At 34.7% G+C, this 10,966-nt stretch overlaps 1 protein-coding gene across 1 annotated transcript in view; it reads left to right on the top strand.

Annotated features, from left to right (window-relative positions):
* Positions 1–7,113: 7,113 nt before the first annotated feature.
* The window catches only part of LOC126765053 (ATP-dependent DNA helicase pif1-like), an 11,414-nt gene continuing 7,561 nt past the window's right edge, over positions 7,114–10,966 (top strand). Inside the window, exon 1 of the mRNA XM_050482652.1 lies at positions 7,114–7,217. The gene's annotated coding sequence lies outside the window, so the exon portion shown is untranslated. The remainder of the gene's footprint in view (positions 7,218–10,966) is intronic.

The raw sequence follows: 10,966 nt of genomic DNA, 5'->3' as shown, positions 1-10,966 counted from the left end.
GTCAATAAAAATAATAAAGTACAATATTTAAATTTGATGAGACAATAAAAATAATAAAGTACAATAAGAAAATAATAATTGTAGTTATTGTTTCATAGGTGTCTTCTGGGTTTTGGTGGGGGTTGATGTGACGATGTAACTCGTGCATTCTCTCAGAAAGTAATTAAGCAAACCATCACTTGATCCAAATACTTGTGACATCGACAAAGTGTTGAGTACATTGTTATTAATATTTTCACACAGTTTTCTTTTTTCACTTTTTCGTGGCATTTTGTAAGATTTTAATTCTGTTTAAGTTATTTTTTAAATAAACGCACCCACTTATACAGAAATTTCTCTTTTAAATTAACCCTGGATTTGGTTTTTGAAATGCAACACTGACAGAAAAGTCAAAATACCTATTTACGCGGCTTTCATACGTATGAAAAAAAGGAGCGTTCCAAAAAACAAAAGCGTAAATTTTTGAACTTATAAGTTTGCACATTTATGAGTTTGGTGGAATACCCTAATTGTAAATATTTAAAATAATTGAATTTATTTCTATCCCTCTATAATTCTCTCTACTTCGCTTCCAGGGTTTCCAAACGTGGACCGCACGCGTTAAATTAGGAGTAAAACAATTCCCTCTTTCCCTTACCATGAAGATTTCCTGCTAACTTTGGAATATTTAAGTTCATACACTAGATTTTATTTACTTTTTACATTTTCACCTATTTATTTTACTTTGACAGCAATTAATACATCACAGAATGACTTTATCTACAACGTTCAAATATTTCGTTACAAATATGTTAGCCGTGTGAAAAAACAGTCAACGCTCAAATCTATGCCTGCAACGTTGAGAGTTTAACCCGGCTATTAATTAATATTCATTCAGAGATAAAGAGATCCCAACTTTCCTGTCACTGGATATGTGAGAACCGCTCACCTACTGAACTTTGACAGTTGCCTGGATTGGGTAGGTTTTGACATTTTGCAATTGGAATGACCGGAACGGCCAGATTGAAATTATACCAAAAATATATTTGAACGGAGGAATTTGTTGCAGCCGTTCAAGATCGTTAACAAAAATTTAAAACAATGAAAATAAAAGAAAATGCGAAATTTAAATATATTTCATGAAACATTTTGCATAGAAGAATTATATTTCAATAACAAATGATTAAAAACATTTATTAATTGAGAACTAACAGGCTTAATTCACCTCATTAAGAATTGAAAGATCAAAAGCTAGTTGTTTTAATATACCATAAAATCATAAAAAAGGATCTAAGTAGTTTCGCCATATATTAAAAGTCTAATATCTATATAAATAAAAATGAATTGTTGTTCGTTAGTCTGATTAAAACTCGAGAACGGCTGGGCCGATTGAGCTGACTTTGGTTTTAAAATGTTTGTCGTAGACCAGGGTAGGTCTAAACGGTGAGCAAATAAGGAAAAATTACGAGTAAGATAGAGTAAAACGACCATTCCATTTTCCCATATAAAAGTTGACCACTTACTTGCTGTCAAACATTTGACGGTATTTGTACTCTCAGTTCCACTCGAATTGAAGAACGCATTAAAACAAGACTTTTGAATCGACAACATAATATCAACTTTGCTCATAACATCGTGTATTTAAATTTCAATTTCAAATTTCAAAATATATAAAAATAATTAATGTGTTGACATGTTTGATGGTGCCAACCTTACAGTGTTACCAACTCTCAAAAATACTTTTATTATAATAACGGGGCATCTCTGCCTGTGCAGACTCCACATTGCTCATTGCTTACTAGATATAGAATACTACATAGTTTGCCATATATCGTAAGCTAGAAGCTGTCTCTTCAGCAGTTTAACAGCGCAGTTTTCATTTATATGAAAATTTCGAAGAGGCAACATATTCCATTTCCACATATGCCGACGGCATTTTAATTTCGGTAATATGAAAATTAGAAGAGCGAGTTAAGACGGTTGTGTTATATTATAAAAATAAAGTACATTTTCAAAATAACATTTAATATTTAGTTTAATATTGTTAATTTATAGAAATATTATGGAAATTGGGTTGGGAAGTCTTAAATTTAGTAAACTTATACAAGCATAAATGAAAATATCATTTCTCATTTTAAATTTATTATTTTAATTTCAAAACATAAATATAATTAATGTGTTGACATGTTTGATAACGCCAACCTTACAGTGTTACCAACTCTCAAAAATACTTTTATTATAATAACGGGGCATCTCTGCCTGTGCAGACTCCACATTGCTAATTGCTTACTAGATATAGAATACTACATAGTTTGCCATATATCGTAAGCTAGAAGCTGTCTCTTCAGCAGTTTTCATTTATATGAAAATTTCGAAGAGGCAACATATCCCATTTCCACATATGCCGACGGCATTTTAATTTTGGTAATATGAAAATTAGAAGAACGAGTTCAGACGGTTGTGTTATATCGGGTGATTTTTTAAGAGCTTGATAACTTTTTTAAAAAAAAAACGCATAAAATTTGCAAAATCTCATCGGTTCTTTATTTGAAACGTTAGATTGGTTCATGACATTTACTTTTTGAAGATAATTTCATTTAAATGTTGACCGCGGCTGCGTCTTAGGTGGTCCATTCGGAAAGTCCAATTTTGGGCAACTTTTTCGAGCATTTCGGCCGGAATAGCCCGAATTTCTTCGGAAATGTTGTCTTCCAAAGCTGGAATAGTTGCTGGCTTATTTCTGTAGACTTTAGACTTGACGTAGCCCCACAAAAAAATAGTCTAAAGGCGTTAAATCGCATGATCTTGGTGGCCAACTGCCCATGCATCCCGAAAAATGCACTGTTTGGTGTGGTTTGTACGCTGGTGGAATCATAGGACCGTATTTTTCAAAGATGCTGTTGGACGCAACGTTACGGTGAATGGCGATCGCTATCGTTCGATGCTAACAAACTTTTTGTTGCCAAAAATGGAAGAACTGAACTTGGTTGACATGTGGTTTCAACAAGATGGCGCTACATGCCACACAGCTCGCGATTCTATGGCCATTTTGAGGGAAAACTTCGGAGAACAATTCATCTCAAGAAATGGACCCGTAAGTTGGCCACCAAGATCATGCGATTTAACGCCTTTAGACTATTTTTTGTGGGGCTATGTCAAGTCTAAAGTCTACAGAAATAAGCCAGCAACTATTCCAGCTTTGGAAGACAACATTTCCGAAGAAATTCGGGCTATTCCGGCCGAAATGCTCGAAAAAGTTGCCCAAAATTGGACTTTCCGAATGGACCACCTAAGACGCAGCCGCGGTCAACATTTAAATGAAATTATCTTCAAAAAGTAAATGTCATGAACCAATCTAACGTTTCAAATAAAGAACCGATGAGATTTTGCAAATTTTATGCGTTTTTTTTTTTTTAAAAAGTTATCAAGCTCTTAAAAAATCACCCGATATTATAAAAATAAAGTACATACATTTTCAAAATAAAATTTAATATTTAGTATAATATTGTTAATTTATAGAAATATTATGGAAATTGGGTTCGGAAGTCTTAAACTTAATAAACTCATACAAGCATAAATCAAAATATCATTTCTCATTTTAAATTTATTATTTTAATTGGTATATAAAAGTTATGCCACAATTATTATATAGTAGTCCAAAAATATAAATTCTTATTTTCCCAGAAATACATTTGTAAAAAAAGGATCTTTATCCTTTGTTATTATCTTATTTTTTCCAAAAATACATTTGTAAACAAAAGGATATTTATCCTTTTTTTATGTTCCACATAAAAGATTTAAGGAGTTCAAGAGCTCAAAACGTGCCCTACATCAGCTACCTACCCGACGGCATTTCGCAATTGATAAAATAAATTTTTCAAGAGCTCATAGCATACGCTACATCATCTCGAACCTAGCTACCCTACGCTTTTGCGCAAATGATTATATCATGATAGCAAATGCCCACATACAGATTTGGCAATGGCAATAACAGTTAGAGATGCCCTGCAATAAGTGTATCCGAACGTTCCATTGTTTTGTCCATAAATTTAGAGACTTTTTGCTGCGCTCCTACTTTAACATCCTTAGTTGTGTCATCTCATGTAAAAAAAAAGAAACATTTAATTGGATAAATATTGAAATACTGCTAAAAGTGATTTTCTTCTCGCTGCTTACAATGCCGATGAAAAGGAAACGACCTGACATAGGTCGTCGACGTCGTGTAAATGTGCAACGAGCTACTTTACGCTCCAACCGCACTAATGACCAGCGAGATGCTGATAATGATAACAGTCGTACAAGTATGGGAGAATTACGTTCAAGAGTAAATAACTATCAAGTGGATAGGGGGAGAATGGAACGAGTTCGTGCACATCGGTCACAACAGCAGCGAGCACGGGATAACGAATTTAATCAATTCCGCAGACGCAATGCTCCTGTAAACCTCGAACGAGGAGCATTTTCCTACGATCCGGAATTTGATTATAATGCCGACAAACCTGTGACGATTGGAGAAATGTCAATCATTTTTCAACATTGTAAAGCATTAAAGTACAGTAGTGAACCTGCAGGATTATGTTGTGCTGGTGGCAATGTACAATTGCCTCAATTGGTTCCACCACCTGAACCATTACAGTCATTAGTTAATAGATTGGAAAGTGAGTCTAAACACTTCTTGGCTAACATCCAAAAATATAATAATTGCTTCCAAATGACATCGTTTGGTGCAACGCATATAGTACAAGACGGGTTCATGCCTACTTTCAAGGTAGTATACCATAATTGTTTTAGTGAAATTCTAATTTGTATTTGTATCACAATTAATTTAACCAGTTCTTAAACAATTACAGATACAAGGACAAATTCATCACCTACTGGGGGCAATGCTGCCAGTGCCAGATGCAGATCATAAATTTTTGCAAATTTATTTTATGGGCAATCAAGATGTGGAAGTTGATACACGTTGTGGTCATAATCCAACCGTCAAGCGAATCATTGTCCAACAGCTGCAAACATTTCTTCACGAGAATAATGAATTAGTGAAGATGTTCAAAATGGCACTGGATCGGATGCCATCAGACAGCCATAATATTGTAATAAGAGCCGACAAAACACCTGCTGGAGAGCATTCAAGGAGGTTTAATTCACCGACAATAGATGAAGTGGCTATTGTCGTTGTTGGAGAGAATTTGCAATCAAGAGATATTGTACTTCATCGCCGGAACAATGAATTGAAACGTGTATATGAAACGCATAGAGCTTATGATGCTTTACAATACCCATTAATTTTCTGGCAGGGAGAAGATGGGTACCATTTTAATATCAAAATGGTTAATCCAACAACAGGTAATTAGATTATACAAAATAAAATATTTTATATGTTCAATATATAAATGTATTTTTTTATCATATGTACTTCCAGGTGCTGATACACACAAAAAAGTCAGTGCCATGAATTATTATGCATACAGACTCATGATCCCTGAAGGTGAAGTAAATCACATTTTGATGTGTCAACGGCTCTTTCATCAGTATGCAGTGGACATGTACGTCAAAATTGAGACTGAAAGATTGACACACATCCGACTTAACCAACAGCAGCTTCGATCTGAAGAGTACATTCATCTTCGCGATGCAATCAATGCTGACGGCAATGTAAATAATGTAGGAAGAATGACAATTTTACCGGCCACTTACATCGGAAGCCCGCGCCACATGCACGAGTACGCTCAAGATGCGATGTCTTATGTTCGAAAGTATAGCCGTCCAGACCTATTTATTACATTCACCTGTAACCCACAATGGATTGAAATAAAAAAAAAGAATTGCTACACAACCAAACACCACTTAATAGGCATGACATCACAGCCAGAGTTTACAAGCAAAAATTAAAATCTTTAATGAATTTCATTACAAAGCATCGTGTGTATGGCCAAGTACGTTGTTGGATGTACTCTGTTGAGTGGCAAAAGCGTGGTTTGCCACATGCTCATATATTAGTCTGGTTGGTTGACAAAATAAGGCCAGAAGAAATTGATTCCATTATTTCAGCCGAAATTCCTGATGAAACGGTTGACTCAAAATTGCATACGATAGTAACTAAACACATGATACATGGACCTTGCGGAGTTTTTAACAACAGCTCACCCTGTATGATCGACGGCAAGTGCTCCAAACGGTACCCGAGAAACTTGCTTGCTGAAACCATCTCGGGAATCGATGAGGCTATTGGGCGCATATTTTCGTTTACAATTCATGGAAGACATCCCACTGTATTGCATTTGGCAGTTCATTTAGAAAATGGACAACGAGTGTATTTCAACCCAAACAACGCTGTGGATAGAGCGGCACGTCCACCTGTGACCACATTGACAGGTTTCTTCTCAATTTGTGCAACTGATCAATTCGCTCGCACTTTGCTGTATGCTGATATGCCGCGCTGCTACACATGGAACGCATCATCAAAGTCTTTTCAGCGTCGTAAACAAGGAACACCACTTGAAGGATATGAAAATGTATTTGCCACAGATGCTATAGGTCGTATATATACAGTACATCCTAATAACGATAAATGTTATTATCTTAGATTGTTATTGATGAATGTTTTTTGTCCGACATCTTTTCAACAATTGCGAACAGTTGATGGACATCTGTGTGCGACTTACCGTGAGACGTGTCAATTATTACGGTTGCTTGAAAACGATTCGCATTGGGATGATACGTTCAAGGATTCCGTGATATCTTCATCGCCGCATCAAATTCGCACACTGTTTGCGATTATAATATCGACATGTTTCCCCTCAAATCCGAATGATTTGTGGATGAAATATAGGGATGACATGTCTGAGGATATGTTGCATCGCGTGCGTTGTGAAACTTTGAATCCTACATTGGAAATTACGGCAGAGATTTACAATGACACATTGATCATAATAGAAGATATGTGTTTGTTGATGGCAAATAAAGTATTGTCGTGTTTGGGCCTGACAGCACCCAATCGTGCTATGCAAGATGCATTAAACCATGAGCTGCAAAGAGAACTCCAGTACGATACTCAAGCTATGACCGAAGCAGTTCGCACAACTGTTCCGCAATTGAACGAAGAACTGTTCTTCGATCGTTTAAGACAAGCTGTAAACAGTGGGTCTGGGGGGATTTACTTTCTTGATTCTCCTGGGGGTACTGGGAAAACGTTCCTAATTTCATTGCTATTAGCAAAGATCCGATCGCAAAATGAGGTAGCCCTAGCGTTGGCTTCATCTGGTATAGCAGCAACTTTATTAGAAGGCGGACGAACTGCACATTCAGCCTTAAAATTACCATTAAACATGCATATCAACGAAACGCCAGTTTGCAACATTGCCAAAAATAGCGCTATGGCGAAGACTCTCCAAGTATGCAAATTGATAATTTGGGACGAATGCACAATGGCCCACAAGAGGTCGCTGGAGGCACTAGATAGGACGTTAAAAGATTTACGTGATAACCAAAACATTTTTGGTGGAGCTATGATACTGTTGTCAGGTGATTTTCGTCAGACTCTTCCAGTAATTCCTCGATCGACTGTTGCTGACGAAATAAACGCTTGTCTAAAATCATCAAATTTGTGGCGGCACGTAAAGACACTACAATTAACTACTAACATGCGAGTGTTTTTGCAACAAGATCAAACTGCGACTGTGTTTTCGAAGCAGTTGCTGGATATTGGCAATGGTAAGGTCGCAGTTGACAGCTCGACCGGATTAATGACTTTTCCCACAGATTTCTGTCACTTCACAGAAACAACAATATAATAACCACGATTGGCTAAGTGAACGAGCAATATTGGCAGCAAAAAACAAAGATGTCGATGATCTCAATGCTACCATTCAGAATTTCCTTCCAGGAGAGTTGTTTACGTACAAATCAGTTGACACGGCCACAAACCAGGATGACGTAGTCAACTATCCTACAGAATTTGTAAATTCATTGGACTTGTCTGGACTACCACCATATAATTTGAAATTAAAAGTAGGGTCAGTTGTCATCATGCTGCGTAATATTAATCAACCTCGACTTTGCAATGGAACGAGATTGCTTGCGAAGAAACTCATGAATAACATCATCGAAGCTAAAATAATCAAAGGAAAATACAAAGGAAAGGATGTCTTAATCCCACGAATACCTATGATTCCAACGGATTTGCCATTTGATTTTAAGAGGTTGCAATTTCCCGTGCGTCTGGCGTTTGCGATGACCATAAATAAATCGAAAGGCCAATCGTTACAAGTTTGCGGAATAAACTTAGAGTTTCCCTGTTTCGCACATGGTCAATTATACGTTGCGTGTTCGCGTGTCGGAAAACCAACATCCTTATTTATTTACGCACCCCAAAAAAAAACTAAAAATATTGTCTACCAGAAAGCACTATATTAATTAACTGTATATGATCATAACTGTGTTATAGTAAATTTAAGCAAAGATTTGTTTATCATGTTCACAGTCCAGAAACGAGCACATCCAAGAAAATTTTAAATTTTTGTATATGAAGTGTATAAATATAAATAAATGACTTAATATGTATATAATATGTGCATTTGGATCCTTAATGTCAACGTGTATTAGTAACTCTTTATTTCCATCAACTTGACTCCATCTACTTGGGAACCACTTGGCTCGCCAGGACATGATAATATGGTGGAAGTACTAGGCGACTCGGACAAATCTGATTCGATCAGACATTATCAATGTTGAGCTGCTGGCTGTCTTCAATAACATCAATAATCAATGATGAAGATGGCATTGTAGAAACGTGTTTTGGTTTAGATAGCAGCTTTTGCTTTAATATATTTTTTTGTACTTTTGCCCTGTTCACGCGTATTATTCGTTCTACATTCTTACCACACTTGGTACAAAAGTATGTCTATGGTAAAATGTCACTTGAAATGTTAACGTCTCTTTGCTGTGCATCTATACTATAATTCTTTAATATTCCTAAAAATCTAAAAGCAGCAAATTTCAATAAAATTAAAAAAGTATTGTGTCGTGTGTTTGTGACTTACTAAATATGCCTCCAATAATTAGGCGGTGCAAAGTTCGCCGGGTCAGCTAGTCTATATATATAAAAAGAAGTTACATTTCCTTGGTAATCTTATAACTCAAGAACCGCTGAATCGATTGACACAAAAATTTTAGAGATCGTTCCTATCTATAAGGGGGTGGTTTGTGTGAAGTTTGTTTGGAATCGGTGCAGCCGTTCCTGAGTTTGACATTTTTTGTGAGTAAATACACTGTACCAAAATCAAGTATTTGCAATACGATTTATCAATTTTACATCGTGCTCTCATTGCGAACAGAATATTAATTTTCTGTCATTGGAATTCAGTTGACAGTTTTCTTATGTGCTTTGAGTTCTTTTATATCTTGCTCTCATTTTGAACAAACATACTTTTGGTGAGTGTTAACCATGTGTTTCTTTTTTAATTGTATTTTAATTGCTTCATTTTTATATATATAGTTCAATTGCCAAGCGTTACTTAATTTTCACAACTTTAATTTGATCTCATTTTCCGGTGAGTGTTTTCTTTATTTGCGCAATTGAGGTTATGTCCAGTGTGAGTGTATGTGAATTCATATTTCCACGCACACACATTGAAGTTTGAATGAAATGTATAATTTTTTTCTAGAAATAATTTTCAATGTATTGCTTTTACATTCAATTAGTCATACACTGTACTGAAAGAATGCCACGTTCAAGACGACCAAACATTGGCAGACGTTCACCAGAGAACGTTTAATATATGTAGATAAAGTTCAACTACGGACAAGCGTGTGAACTGTCAAGAGCTAACAAAATCCTATTAGTGGATTTCACCACTTTTGGCTCAGAAGGAGAAATTTTAACAGAAATGAGTGAACAGAGCTGAGTATTGAATGAAAATTATGCTCAAAAATATACATTGCTATTACAGACGCATGTTGGCCTTTTGGCTTATATTTTTATACGTTTACATGCAATCATATCAATTGATATGAATATCATTTCGCGAATTTTTGTGAATTCATGCAAAATTGATAACATTATTATAAAATTATGCAATTTCCACAACAATATTTGTAGTTAACATGCAAATTAAAGCTACCTTTTCAAATATTTCTTATCTTTGATAATATTATATAATTTCGTATGCATGTACTTATATGTCTGTATGTATGTATATGCTATATACACATATATATAAAATATTATCGTAATATCCTAAAATCATAATATATTACAATAATAATATATGTATGTAAATCACACCTCTTATCATTTCAAACTTTCATACGCATCTATCCTGCAGATATGTATGCAAGTACAAATCAATTTGAAATCAAAAAATTATCATTTATCAGAAATATAAAAAGGCGCGCGAATTATGTGTTTAGTCGCGGTAAACGGGTTTTTAAAAAAAGTCAAAAAATCAAATTAGATTGCAACGAGGTGACGTTGTTGGACCTCCAGAACAGACTGCTTTATTTGATAAAATTTACTTAAAATGAAGCTTATTCTAATTACAAATTGCTTATTAATAATATTCACTTATTTTTAACATATTATTGTTGAATAAGCATTCTTTTATTAATTCAAATAATTCTTACGAAATTTACTTATTAAATTAATTTCTTATTACTTTATTTGTTTAAGCAAATTGCAAAAACCGGAAATGGTGTTATGTTGCAATTTGCTTTAACAGTTCGTCGTATTTATCAACTGCTTTGTCAGGTGTTTTTACATACGTAGTCGTACGTAACTACTCCCCTCTATAGTAGAATTCTCCTGAATTCTTTTATTTAATATTATTTTTATATATTTGTGTTTTTTGATAATGACAGTAGCTACTAATATAATTGTAATTATGCTTAATATGTTGCAAATATGAGATATTTTCGTATGTATTTTCAATTTAACAATGTGTTCTATATTTTTTTTTATGTTCTTCTACTATTTCGTCAAAAATAATTT

This window comes from Bactrocera neohumeralis, unplaced genomic scaffold, assembly GCF_024586455.1.
Source record: "Bactrocera neohumeralis isolate Rockhampton unplaced genomic scaffold, APGP_CSIRO_Bneo_wtdbg2-racon-allhic-juicebox.fasta_v2 cluster10, whole genome shotgun sequence".
Taxonomy (NCBI): Eukaryota; Metazoa; Arthropoda; class Insecta; order Diptera; family Tephritidae; genus Bactrocera; species Bactrocera neohumeralis.
This window is presented reverse-complemented; position numbering and strand designations above follow the sequence as displayed.